The sequence below is a fragment of the Gracilinanus agilis genome, chromosome 5 (genome assembly GCF_016433145.1).
Source record: "Gracilinanus agilis isolate LMUSP501 chromosome 5, AgileGrace, whole genome shotgun sequence".
NCBI classification, from domain to species: domain Eukaryota; kingdom Metazoa; phylum Chordata; class Mammalia; order Didelphimorphia; family Didelphidae; genus Gracilinanus; species Gracilinanus agilis.
In genome coordinates this window covers 97759769-97772717 of record NC_058134.1, presented here as the reverse complement: position 1 = coordinate 97772717, position 12949 = coordinate 97759769, and positions in this window count along the sequence as shown.

The window sequence follows — 12949 nt, the reverse complement described above, 5'->3', positions numbered from 1 at the left end:
TATTACATGGTCAATCTTTGTGAATGTACCATGTGCAGCTGAAAAGAAGGTGTATTCCTTTTTGTCCCTATTTATTTTTCTCCACATATCAATTAAATCTAATATTTCTAGGACTTCATTCATCTCTCTTACCTCTTTCTTATTTATTTTTTGGTTTGATTTCTCTAGATCTGAAAGAGGAATATTTAGATCTCCCACTAGTATGGTTTTACTATCTATTTCCTTCTTGAGCTCTGCCAGTTTCTCCTTTATGAATTTGGATGCTATACCACTTGGTGCATATATAATGAGCAGTGTTATTTCCTCATTGTTTATACTGCCTTTAATTAGGATGTAATGACCTTCCCTGTCTTTTTTAATCCTATCTATTTTTACTTTGGCTTTGTCAGAGATCATAATAGCCACTCCTGCCTTCTTTTTCTCATTTGATGCCCAAAAGATTTTGCTCAAGCCCTTAACCTTAAACTTCTGTGTGTCTACCTGCCTCATATGTGTTTCTTGTAGACAACATATGGTAGGATTTTGGTTTCTGATCCACTCTGCTATTTGCTTCCATTTTATGGGTGAGTTCATCCCATTCACATTCAGAGTTACAATTATCAGTTGTACATTCACTGACACTTTTGTATCCTCCCCTAGACCCACCCCTTCTTCTTACACTATTTTCTTTTAAACCAGTGGTTTGCTTTGAGCCAGTATCCCTTATCTCCTCCCTTGAGTGACTTCCCTTTCTGCCCCCTCCCTTGTTATTCCCCTCTTTTTGTTTTTTAAAGGCCTAATCAATTCCCTCCCCCTTCTCCTCCCCTCCCTTTTTTGACCTCCTCACTCCCCTGCTCCCTTTGGTTTATCCCTTCTGACTTTCTCAGTAGGGTTAGATAGAGTTTTTTATCCAAATGGATAATAAAGCTACTCTTCCTTCTCTGGGTTGATTACACTGAGAGTAAGGTTTGATTATTCCCTCTTAATGCTCTCTTCCTCTCCTTCTTATAATAGTATTTATCCCTTCCCCTTCCCATGCCCTCTTTGTGTGTAATAGAATATCCTATTTTTCTTATTTACTCAGACTTTTCTTTGTGTCCCCTACTATTCCCCCCTCTTTCCCACCCCCATGTCATCTTAGACCATTTAGTATCCTATCCTCTCCCTATGAATTATTCTTCTGGTTGCTATAATAGTAAATATTATAATAGTGAGTAGAGTTCACTACAGAGAATTATACATAGCATTTCTCCACATAGTAATACAGATAATTAGATCTTATTTAAGCCCTTAAAGAGTCAAGTTTAAAAAATTATGAGTTTTCTTTCTTTTCCCTCTGTTTCTTATTTACCTTTTCATGTTTCTCTTGATTTTTGTGGTTGGGTATCAAACTTTCCATTTTGTCCTTGTCTCTTTTGTGCATAAACTTGGAAATCTTCAATTTTGTTGAATGCCCATACTTTCCCTTGGAAGTATATAGTCAGTTTCAATGGGTAGTTGATCCGTGGCTGAAGGTCCAGCTCTCTTGCCCTTCTGAATATCATGTTCCAAGCTTTGCGGTCTTTTAGCGTGGAGGCTGCCAGATCCTGTGTGATCTTGATTGGTGCTCCTTGATATTTGAATTGTCTCTGTCTGGCTTCTTGTAAGATTTTTTTTCTTTTACTTGGAAGCTCTTGAATTTGGCTATTATATTCCTGGGCATTGTCTTATCTGGATCGAGTGTAGAGGGTGATCTATGGATCCTTTCAATGTCTATATTGCCCTCTTGTTGGAGAACTTCAGGGCAATTTTGCTGAATAATTTCTTTTAGTATGGAGTCCAAATTTCTATTAATTTCTCCCTTTTCAGGGAGACCAATGATTCTCAAATTATCTCTTCTAGACTGGTTTTCTTGGTCTGTCACTTTCTTATTGAGATATTTCATGTTTCCTTCTATTTTTTCAGTCTTTTGACTTTGTTTTATTTGTTCTTGTTGTCTTGAGAGATCATTATCTTCTAATTGTTCAATTCTAGCCTTTAAGGACTGGTTTTCGGCTATAATCTTTTGGTTTTCCTTTTCAATCTGGTCATTTCTGGTCTTTAGTTGACTTGCCTCACTTTCCAATTGTGAAATTCTACCTTTTAAACTGTTATTTTCTTGCCAGATCTCTTCCATCTTGTTCAACATCTCATTTTTGAACTCTTCAATAGCTTGTGACCAGCTTTCATTGTTTTGGGAAGGTTTGGATTTTTGTTTGTCCTCCTCTGTTGTCTGGATTTTCTCTGTGTAGAAGTTGTTGAGTGTTCCAGAGTTTTTCTTGATAATCTTTTTCTTCTGGGCTTCTCTATGGCTTGCCATTGTTAGCCCTACCCCTTTTCAGCTTTGTCTTCACACTCAGGGTCTGCCTGCACTTTCTAAGCTCCGGAGGGCTCTGGTTTCCTTGTCCTCAGGGTCAGGCCTCCTGGTTGTCCCCGGTCTGCCCCTCTGCCTGAGGCTCCTTCAGCAGTCTCGGGGGGCTGCTTCCACAGCCTCACTCCCAGGTCCTCACTCAATGTCCTAGCTTGTGCTGGAGATCTTTATTCGTGCCTAGGGCACTGCCTTCATCCGCGCAGACGCTTAGGGAAAGTCCCTGCTTTAGAGATCTTTATTCGCATCCAGGGCAATGCCTTCACCCATCAGACGCTCGGGGAAAGTCCCTGCGTTAGAGATCTTTGTCCATTCTGGCGCGATGTCTTCACTGGGGCAGACTCTTGGGAAAGTCTGTGCTCGCCCCCAGCCACTTGGGGTCCCACGTCTTGCAGCTCACAGGTACAAGCCCTGGGGCTGCTAGTGATTTACTGGTTGCCCCAATCCTGTTTTCACTCTTGTGTATTGGCCTTGGCGCTGTGCGTGTGTGGGGCAGTGAGGGAGGGGCTTCTTCCTTTCATGTTTTAGTGAGAGCTGTTTCACCCCTTTATAGCGTGGAAATGCCCCAATTCTACGTACCTTCAATGCTGCGCCCTGTTGTGGGGTTCCTTCATTCGTCTGGGTTCGTTTTTATGTCCCCTTGAGGAGTTTTGTATGCTTTGGTTAGGAGAGATCGAGCAGCTGCTCCTTACTCTGCCACCATCTTAACCAGAACTGTCTACCTTCTAATTCTTGAGATTTTTGCATGGTCCCACTCTCCCTTACCCTCCAACTCTTTCTGTCACATATAGACTGATAAACACACCTCACTGATGCTATCTCCTCCTTCCCATCCTACATTCTTTCAAAAGAAACCCAGAAACTAAATGTACATAATGATAAAACATTTTTTATACAAAGTCAGATTTAAGTAATTGGAGAGATATTCACTGCTCATGACTGGGCAGACCCAATATAATTAAAATGAGAATTTTATCTAAACTAATCTACTTACTCAATACCATCCCAATTAAATTATTAAAAATATTTTGTTGAATAAAATTCAGTTGGACAAACAAATGGTCAAGAATATCAATGGAATTAACATAAAAATGCAAAAGAAGGAGGTCTGGCAGTACTAGATTTTAAACTATATTATAAAATAGTAATGATCAAAAGTATCTAATGCTGGCTAAGAAATAAAAAACTAGATTAGTGGAGCAGAAAGACATGCAACAAACAATTGTAAAAGATTATAGTAACCTTAAGTTTGACAAAAGTAAAGATCCAAGTTTTAGAGATTAGAATTCACTATTTGGTAAAATTGTTGGTAAAATTAGAAAGCACTCTGGCAAAAATTAATGTAGGCCAATATCTTAAATAATTCACTCCATAAGATTAAAATGGATACATGACCTATACATAAAAAAGAGATATAAACTAATTAGAAGAATAGGGAGCTTATTACATACCAGATTTATGGATGGGTGAAGAATTTATAAATAAACAAGAGGTATAAAGTATTTTGAGTTGTAAAATGAATAATTTTGAATACATTAGATTAAAATTTTATAAAAATAAGACAAATACAACAAAATTTCATAGGAAAGTAGCAAGTTGGAAAAAATTATAACCAAAAGATATGATGACCTAGTTTTGTTTTTCAAGGTGAAAAGTTTTCAGGAACAGCAGTAGTTAGTCAGAAACACTATGGTATGGATCTCTGCCAAAAGACATGAGTTCTAAAGAGGGAGAATTGGTGGCATTGATAATGGCATTACACATTAGAAAAGATAAAAAGGTGAACATCTTTACAGATTCCAAGTATGGATTTTCAATAATACACTGGAGAGACATTGAAGCATAGAGGATACATAAAAGTGGAGGGAAATAGATAGTGCATGCAAGGCTAATAATGCAACTTCTCGAGGCTATACAATTGCCTAAGGAAGTGGCAGTAGTCCACTGCAAATCTCACTTGTTGGGGAAAGATCTAGTATCATTAGGAAACCATAGGGCTGACATCACCACCAAATATGCTGTGAGAATGGGCCTAGTCCATGTATTAAACTTTGCTGTCTTAGAAGACAAAAATCTACACAATGCCTATGAGGGCAGTGAAATTCAGTCATGGAAAAAGAACTTTGGAGTCAAAGAAATAGAGGGCATATGGTTTTCAGAGTCAGGCAAACCCATCTTGCCTAGAAATCTATTTTATCATGTATGCAATAGCATACATAGCAAGGAACACTATGGGACCCAGGGAGTGATAGATGTAGTCTGAGGAATTTGGCTTGCTCCAGTAATATTCTCATATGCAATTAAAGTCTGTCAAAAGTTCAAAACTGTATGAAATTCAATCAGGTAGTGTTCACAAACAAAGGTTTAGGAGGTTTACCTTTAGCTTACACACCATTTGAGTTCATACAAGTGGATTTCATCAACATGGCTAGAGACAAAGGATTTAAGTACTGCCTAGTTATAGTGGACAGACTGACCAGATGGCCAGAAGTTTTTCCAGCCAAGAAAAACTCAGCAACATTAGTGATCAAATGCTATTAAAAGAGATCAGTCCTAGATTTGGGATTCCTTCCAGGATAGGATCCGACAGGGGTTCTCATTTCTCAGAGTTCATACTGAATAAAATATAGCAAAACTTGGGGATAAAAGCTAGTTTACACTCAGCTTATCATCCTCAGAGGGCAAATCAAGTGGAGAGACTGAACAGAGAGGTTAAGACACTCCTCAGCAAACTCTGTTCAGAGTCTCACTTGAAATAGACTGAGATTTTACCCATAGCACTATTCCATCTAAGAACACGCCTGAGTAGAGACTTACATCTCTCTCCATTCGAGGTGCTGTATGGTCATCCAATTTGGCAAGAGAAACCTTATAAACAAGCCTATATCATTATGCTGGGAGGAGATTGTACTTTGGTATCATACATACAAGCCTTGCAAACAAGAATAAAAGAACTACAGGAAATGAGTGTGATCCAACAAGCTACACTGTTGGATTATTCATTACATAAAATCAAACTGGGAGATAAAGTGTATATAAAAAAGTTTAGCAGAAAGTCAGCTATAGACACAAAGTGGGTTGGTCCATTTCAAGTTTTATGAACTATTCCAATAGCAATAGAGGTAGCAGAGAAGAATTCATGGATCCATTGTTCCCACACAAAACTTTATAAGCCTTATACCACAAATGATAATCACAGTGAAAATGAAAGTGATAAAAAAAAAGCGTTGAGAGTGAACATCAATTAGAAACAGTAGAAACAAGTCCTAATAAGTCTTAGTTCCAGAAAACAACTCCAATAAAAGAAAAGATCATCAGGCAAGTACAAACTACAATCAAGTCTAGACAACAATCAAAAATATGCACAAAAGGGACAAAACAACTAAAGAAAGTAAGAAAAATCAGCCCCAAAGAAGACAAGAAAGAACAAAAGCAGCAAGACAAGACAGAAGAAAAGCTTTGAACTGATAACAGAGACAATAAAATCTCTCTGAACTTTGCAAATGTGTATATATAAGAAGTGGACAAAGGATAAACCGGACAATTACATAATAGTGTGACAATAGCATAAGAAACAAAAATTAACTTCACACATAGCTTGGAAGAAGTGAAGAGAGCCATCAGTCAACAACAAAGAGGAGTTCAAGAAGGAAGATGTAAGTATTCATACAACAGTACATTAAAAAAGGACACATACACAATACAAAACTATTTGTTGACCTCATGTAGATAAATGAGAGTCCATGATTGCAAAGAAATGTAAAATGTGTAAATACTTAGTTAGAATGCATAAGGTCTTGAACAAACAGAAAAACCAAAATTTTTTCTTTTTGATTAACACCAGGGTGTAAGAAATGACATAATTGTTGTACATTGTATATACTGTAATGTAAAAATTGTACATATATAAATACATATAACATAGGTTTGCATATGTAGCTATAAAGTTTGTAAATACTTAGTGCATAAAACAAAGAATGTACAGGATAGGGAATTTAGGATAGCTTAAAACATAGTGCATAAAACAAAGAATATACAGGATAGGGAATTTAGGATAGCTTAGAGAAACAGTTAGGAAATAGTTTGAGTTACTAGATACTTAGATTGGCACATAGGGTAACCATAACATTTGAAACTAGAGTAGTAGAATAGTTATCTTTAACTAAGCTATATGTAACAGCATTAGCTGGAAATTGTGTTAATGAAAATTTTATAGTTGAATTGGTTTTACATAATGATAGAATAAAACAGGAAATTGATGTATTAGTATAAATTAGCAAAGATAGAAACTAGCAATAGTATTGGTTATTGATTTTTGTTTATGTTATTGTATTGCAACAATTGTTCTTATTTTCTGTATTCATTTTTGTAAACCCCAATTCCTATCCCAAACCTGTCCCAAAAAAATGCCTTAGCTTAGGGTAGATAGTTGGAAATTGTTGTGAGGGGTTATTTAGTAATTTATTTAGCATTAGTGTTGGACCTTGCAGGTAGGGCTGGAAGATTCCAAGATGGAATGAAGGAGCAGGAAGTGGGGCTTAGACTCTGAGAGAGACTCCATTAGTGGTTGGACATAACTGTTGCTAACCCTAGGAGATCTCAGAGTTAGGGAAAAACTGCATCCTGATTCCCTGGGATCCTGAGCGGTGGAGGCTTTCAGCAAGTGGACAAGACCTGCAGAGCTGCACCAAGTGGGGAAGTGGTTTGGGATCTGGTGGACAGCATCTCAAGCTCACTCTCTCTACCTGGGTACCTTGGATCACCTTGGCTCTTGGCATCCTGTGACCATCCTTGGATTACCATGAGACCCCAATTGGCCCTTTAGCAGAGCTGACCAAACCTGGCTGGAACCAGGTTTGAAGGAGCCTTCTGTGTGACTCCAGTACTGCTCCTTTGGGCCCTGCCTGACTTAGGTCAATTAGGATAGTGTAGTCAAGTCCTTCCCTGCCCACTGTGGTTTTCCCCTTAGGTTTTCAAGTGTAGAATCCCCTATCCCATCCTTTATTTAGTAACTCTCAATTAAACTGTATAAACTTTTACCTTTGCCTGCTGGTTCCATAGACCCTGGCCTAGGGTGAGCTGGGTGACCGTTGGGCCAACTGCCATTCCTGTATCAGTTAAAACAGTGAACCCTGGTCTCCCTATCCTGGTTGGTCCTATCTCTCCTTCAACCCAGTGTGTGTACCCACAAACCATTTAGGTTACAGTTTAACATCCCTGGTGCCTCATCTTTACAAAATCTAGGATAACAGTGTAAGATAAGGTTTTTATTATTTGGGGGTGGGGTTAGTTTAGCAAATAGTATAGGATAATTAAGGGTAAGTAAAATTGTTCACATCACTGAGTTGGTTAGCTCATTGCATGAAAAGGGACAATACTACAAGAAAAATTGCACAGAAAGAGTTTAAAATGTTGGAGAGAGGATTGATTGACAACAAAGGCAGTTGGAAGGGGGAGGAGAGAGACTTGAGGGAGTGACAGCTGCTCTCTCTGGGACACCCTTTCCTAGACCTCAGGACTGGAGGAGCTCTCCCTGCCTCTCAGGATAGAAACTATCTCTATTCCTGGGATTTTCCCAACTGTTTCTTTTTATATAATAAATGTGTAGATGCAGCTGGGATATGTGCCCCTCTCTCCCTGATGGTACTGGGAGTTGAAAATGATTGCTTAAGGAAATCCTTAAGTGTCACACTTGAGTTGTGATGGTGAAACACTCAGGATGCCTCAGGTGAATCAAGATAAAGATGCTGCACCCAACTCCAATATAACAGTGTCCCAGGAATAAGTAGATTAATGAATAAGCTGTGGTTGGGATTCACAGTTCTTTTACCCACTTATCCTGGCCTATAAAACAGATAATGCCATGGTTTACTGAGGCTTAATTTAAGACTGAATAATCCCTCTTCCTTCAGATACCTAAGGTTATATTGGTAAACCTTAGGGTAAAAATGACATTCACCTGAGTTAGTTTCAGGATTTAATGATAACAATTTAGGGAAAGGAAAACAGGGAACTGAAGGTAAGAAGTATAGAGGAAAATTTGGCTAAAGCTACAGATGAATAGGTGTTATTAGCTTGAATGTAAACGGGATTGAGAATAGCAGTTGTTTATCTTCTTTGCAACCTGGCCAGGCCAGGCTGCTAACCTGAATGAGGCTGTTTGATGGTATCGATGGTGCTTCTTTTTAGATGATTAATAATTAGGGTATATAATATAGATTCACACAGGATTGGAATTAAGGTATTGATCAGTAATGGCTGCTGGTAAGCTGAATTGATTTAGCCTACACAACCACACCTCCCATCGATAGCCCTTCTCCAGAATGAGACCCTGTCTTCCAGTCTCCAGCTCCTTAAATACCTTCTCCAGTAACTGCTTTTTCATTCCTGGCTCATGCCAATCTTTGGTTCATTCCAAATTCCAAACCACTATATGTCAATCATTCTGCCCTCCATTTTGCTTAGCAGAAATGATATTACATTCTCTACCTGGATTCTTGTGGATCATAACATCGAACAAAAGGATTTGAAGAGGGCTTCTTAAACTGTAGCACCTGTCTTTAGGGGCATTAGCCTGAAGAGACAGGCTAAACCAGCTCTGAAGGTCAGAATCTCTTTTCCTCTTGCTGTCTACTGCTAAAGACTTTGAACTTAAGAAAGCTAGCATAGACATAGTATAGAATAGGAAAAAAGAAAACCTCCATAAGCCTGTGAGCCCTGGGCTCAGCTCAAATCTGAGAGAGACTTGAAAACCAATCTGTGCTTAAGGTTGGGGCAATCCCTACTTCCCTCTATCCTGATCCCTCCCCTTTTAGACTCGTTATTAAAGCAACTTTAGTTAAATAAATGTAGTCAGATAATCTTTTGTAAGGATTAAGGGGGCAAGAAGGGAGAAGCCATCAGCTCCCTGATCAGTCAGTTGGGTTTACTCTGAGGGCTAGCTAATCAACACTTCGCTAACCACAGTAACACCATCCCAGGGTTTCCCTTTCTCATTTACCCTTGTAAGAGAGTTTTCTTACAGGATGAAACAATCAAAGATATATAACCATGTGGAAAAATACCCCAAATCATTGATTATAAAAACTGTTATATTAAAAGGAGGTACTACTATCTATTAGATGTATATGAAGATAGAGTACAGAGAGAGGATAGGATGGCACTTCTCCTTTATAACAGTTGCCCAGGCAGGATCCTTTAGGTCAAAGTGTTTATCCCTTCAGGACCCACCTGGGGTTAATTGATATTAATTATTGGGCTCTTCAGCTGAGGTAACGTTGGTAATCTGACTCCGTGAGTCCCTTCCCAAATAAGCTTTGGAAACCAATTCAGGAAGGTACTTTAACTTTGAATATATTTGACACAGAAGGATAATGGTGTGGGATAGAGGTAATGGGAGACCCTACTTTAAATTGATACTAATGAATCTCTAACTGCAGGCAAATGAAGGAATCAAGATGATAGCTTCTCTCTGGTACAACCTAGCCAGGGCTAAACCAGAGCAGGCAAACTGCTGGGAAATCTTCAGCTTCTTCAGTAGATCTTAAGCCTAATCAGTTGAGATATCCACCCTTTTTCCACCCCTTCTTCTTCTCCTGCCCACTTCCCAGATCCCTCCTGGGCCCTGGGAAGCCTAGGTGACTAAGATAATTTACTTCCAATATCTAGGGGCAGTAGAAACAGAGATGGTGGTCTAATACAGGTTGATGAAGGTACAAGAAACACAGGAGGAGCTTGCAGGGTTGAGTTTGCAAGTCTCTATTTCCCCAAAGACCAGGATCCACACTGATCTCCAGCCTCAGGGACAGGTAAAGACCCCAGAACCTCTGTCAGGGTTCTCAACTGCTCTCTCCTGAGTCCACATGCCTCTTTGGGAATATTCCATCCAACTGATTCACCTGTCAATCAACAGTGAACTTCAAGCTCCCAGAGATTCAATATAACAAAATGCAAATCAAAACAACTGAGATACCATCTTGTACCTAGCAATTTGGCTAAAATGACAAATGTTGAAAGGAATATGGAATTGGGGACACTAATACACTCTTGGCGGAACTGTGAACTGATCCAACAATTTTGGAGAGCAATCTGGAATTATGCTCAAAGAGTATAAAACTGTAAATCTCTTTTGATCAAACAATATCATATTAGGCCTTTTTACCTAAGATGATCAGGGGGAAAAAATAAGAACCTATATATTTTAAATATTCAGAGCATCTCTTTTTTGTTGTGGCAAAGAACTGGAAATTGAAGGAGTGCTTATCAACTGGGGAATGTCATATGATTATGATGAAATACTATTGCATTGTAAGAAATGACAAGCTGGTTCATTTTGGAAAAACATGGAAAGAAATATGTGAAATTATGAAGAGTAAAATGAATAGAACCAAGAGAACATTATATACAGCAAAAAAAATGTTGTTTGAAGAATGATTTGTGACATACTCCAGAGAAAGAACTAATAAGTAGAAATAAGTAAGACATAGTTTTAAATATACATATATATTTTTGTCAAATGATGCCTTTGCTAATGGGGAAGAAGTAAGCGAGGGTGGGAGTTAACTGGTTGTTTTGATGTAACAAAACAGAAGTGGGGCAGGTAGGTGACTCAGTGGATAGAGTGCCAGGCCTCATGTCAGGAAGACCTGGGTTCAAACCCTTCATTAAACACATTCTGGCTGTATGATTCTAGTCAAATCACTTAACCACAATTGTCTACCCCTTTCAGCTTTTCTAAGAAAGAAAGGACACTAAAGAAAGTCAGACAAATAAGAGAAGAACCAGGATAGAAGAGTGTCCTAAATCGTAGAGAGATGTTCTAGGAGAAGTTCATTATTAGTGACAAATGCTGCAGATGAGGCTTGAGAAAAGGCCCTTAGATGCAGCAATTAAAAAGTCATTGGTAGGGGGCAGCTGGGTAGCTCAGTGGAGTGAGAGTCAGGCCTAGAGACAGGAGGTCCTAAGTTCAAACCTGGCCTCAGCCACTTCCCAGCTGTGTGACCCTGGGCAAGTCACTTGACCCCCATTGCCCACCCTTACCAATCTTCCACCTATGAGACAATACACCGAAGTACAAGGGTTTAAAAAAAAAAAGTCATTGGTAACTTTGGAGAGGATGGTTTCAGTTGGACAATGAAGTCAGAAACCAGAGTATTGCGCAGGGAGTGAGAGAGAAGAAAGTGGAGGCCCAGATAGTAGACTGGAAATGAGTCTTAAGAACTCTTAAGGAATTGAGTCAAAAAGGACAGGTCTATACAATGATTGCTAACAGGGATTTCAGGAAGCCATCAAAGCCGTGATGTTTAGCACAGCTAATCACCAGCTCTGACAATCCAGCACAGCAGGTTGTCAGGAAGATGGAAATTCCACACTCAGTTTACCTTATGTGATTTTTTTTTTACAGTGACATTCACTTGCATTGAAACTATTGCAATCAATATCCTTATTCAGCCCTAGGGAGACACAGAAAAACAATACAGGTTCATGGCAAGAACAACCACAGTCACAGAATACTCATTCTCCAAAACTAAACCCCTATACAAACCCCCAGAGTATAGAAATTTCCCACAGAATTAGCCCAGCAAAAAACTAGCAGTTAGTGAGTTAATGCAAGTTTCTAAATTCCCCAGCAAGAAAGTACCTGGCCCGGGTTTGTTCCCAAACTCCCACAGATCAAGGAAACAGTGAAACCACAAAGAAAACAGGGGAATGACAAATTAGCACAGAATGACCCTTTCAGAACTACATTCTTATTAACCCTATAGCAGAAAGAACAGCAAACATACTTTAAAAAAATAGAGAAAAATGAAAGAACATAATGGGAACAAAATTTGGACCAGACTGATATTATTGTATCTTGTTTGATATAATCAACTACCATAACTATGTCCTTGATTGATGATAGATATGACTAGTATAACATAACAATATACATGATTTAATTAGTTAAAATATAATTAACTATTATGCTTAGCTAGGAAATGATGTTCTTGTACCTTATGGATGGCTGAAAATAATAAGTTCCATCTAAGCCATTCCGTAATGAATAATTCTTGACAAGCTTGCTTCTTTGTTTAACCACAGTAAGATAATTAGTAAATGCCAATCATATGATGTTTCAAAAGTTAATACGTGATTTTGAATGTATGGGAAAATCAAAACCTGTATGCCCTGCACCAGACTCAGGGAGTTAAACACAGGCACTGGAGAGGTGACAGGAGGAGAAAACCAGAGAAGCACAGCAAAAATGCCCAGAAGATGGTGGCTTAGAGAGACCCAAATCCCAGAGGGCAAATAGCTTGGCTTCCTCATAGAGGATAGCAGGGCTTCAAGAGGAAAGAAAACCAGATCAAACACAGTGGACAGCACAGGGGGACCCCACTGCTGGAGAGCTCAGTTCAGGGAAAACACTCCTTCTTGTCCCCCCACCTTTTATTCTTTGTTTGTTTGTTTTGTTTTTTCCTCCTCTCCAGGTTTTAGCCTCAGGGCAGATTAAGCAGTAAGATTAATCCAATCAATACAGGATTAATCCTAACAATTGGACAGACAAGAAGTCTTCAGAGGGCAGAGAAAGTAACTACAAAC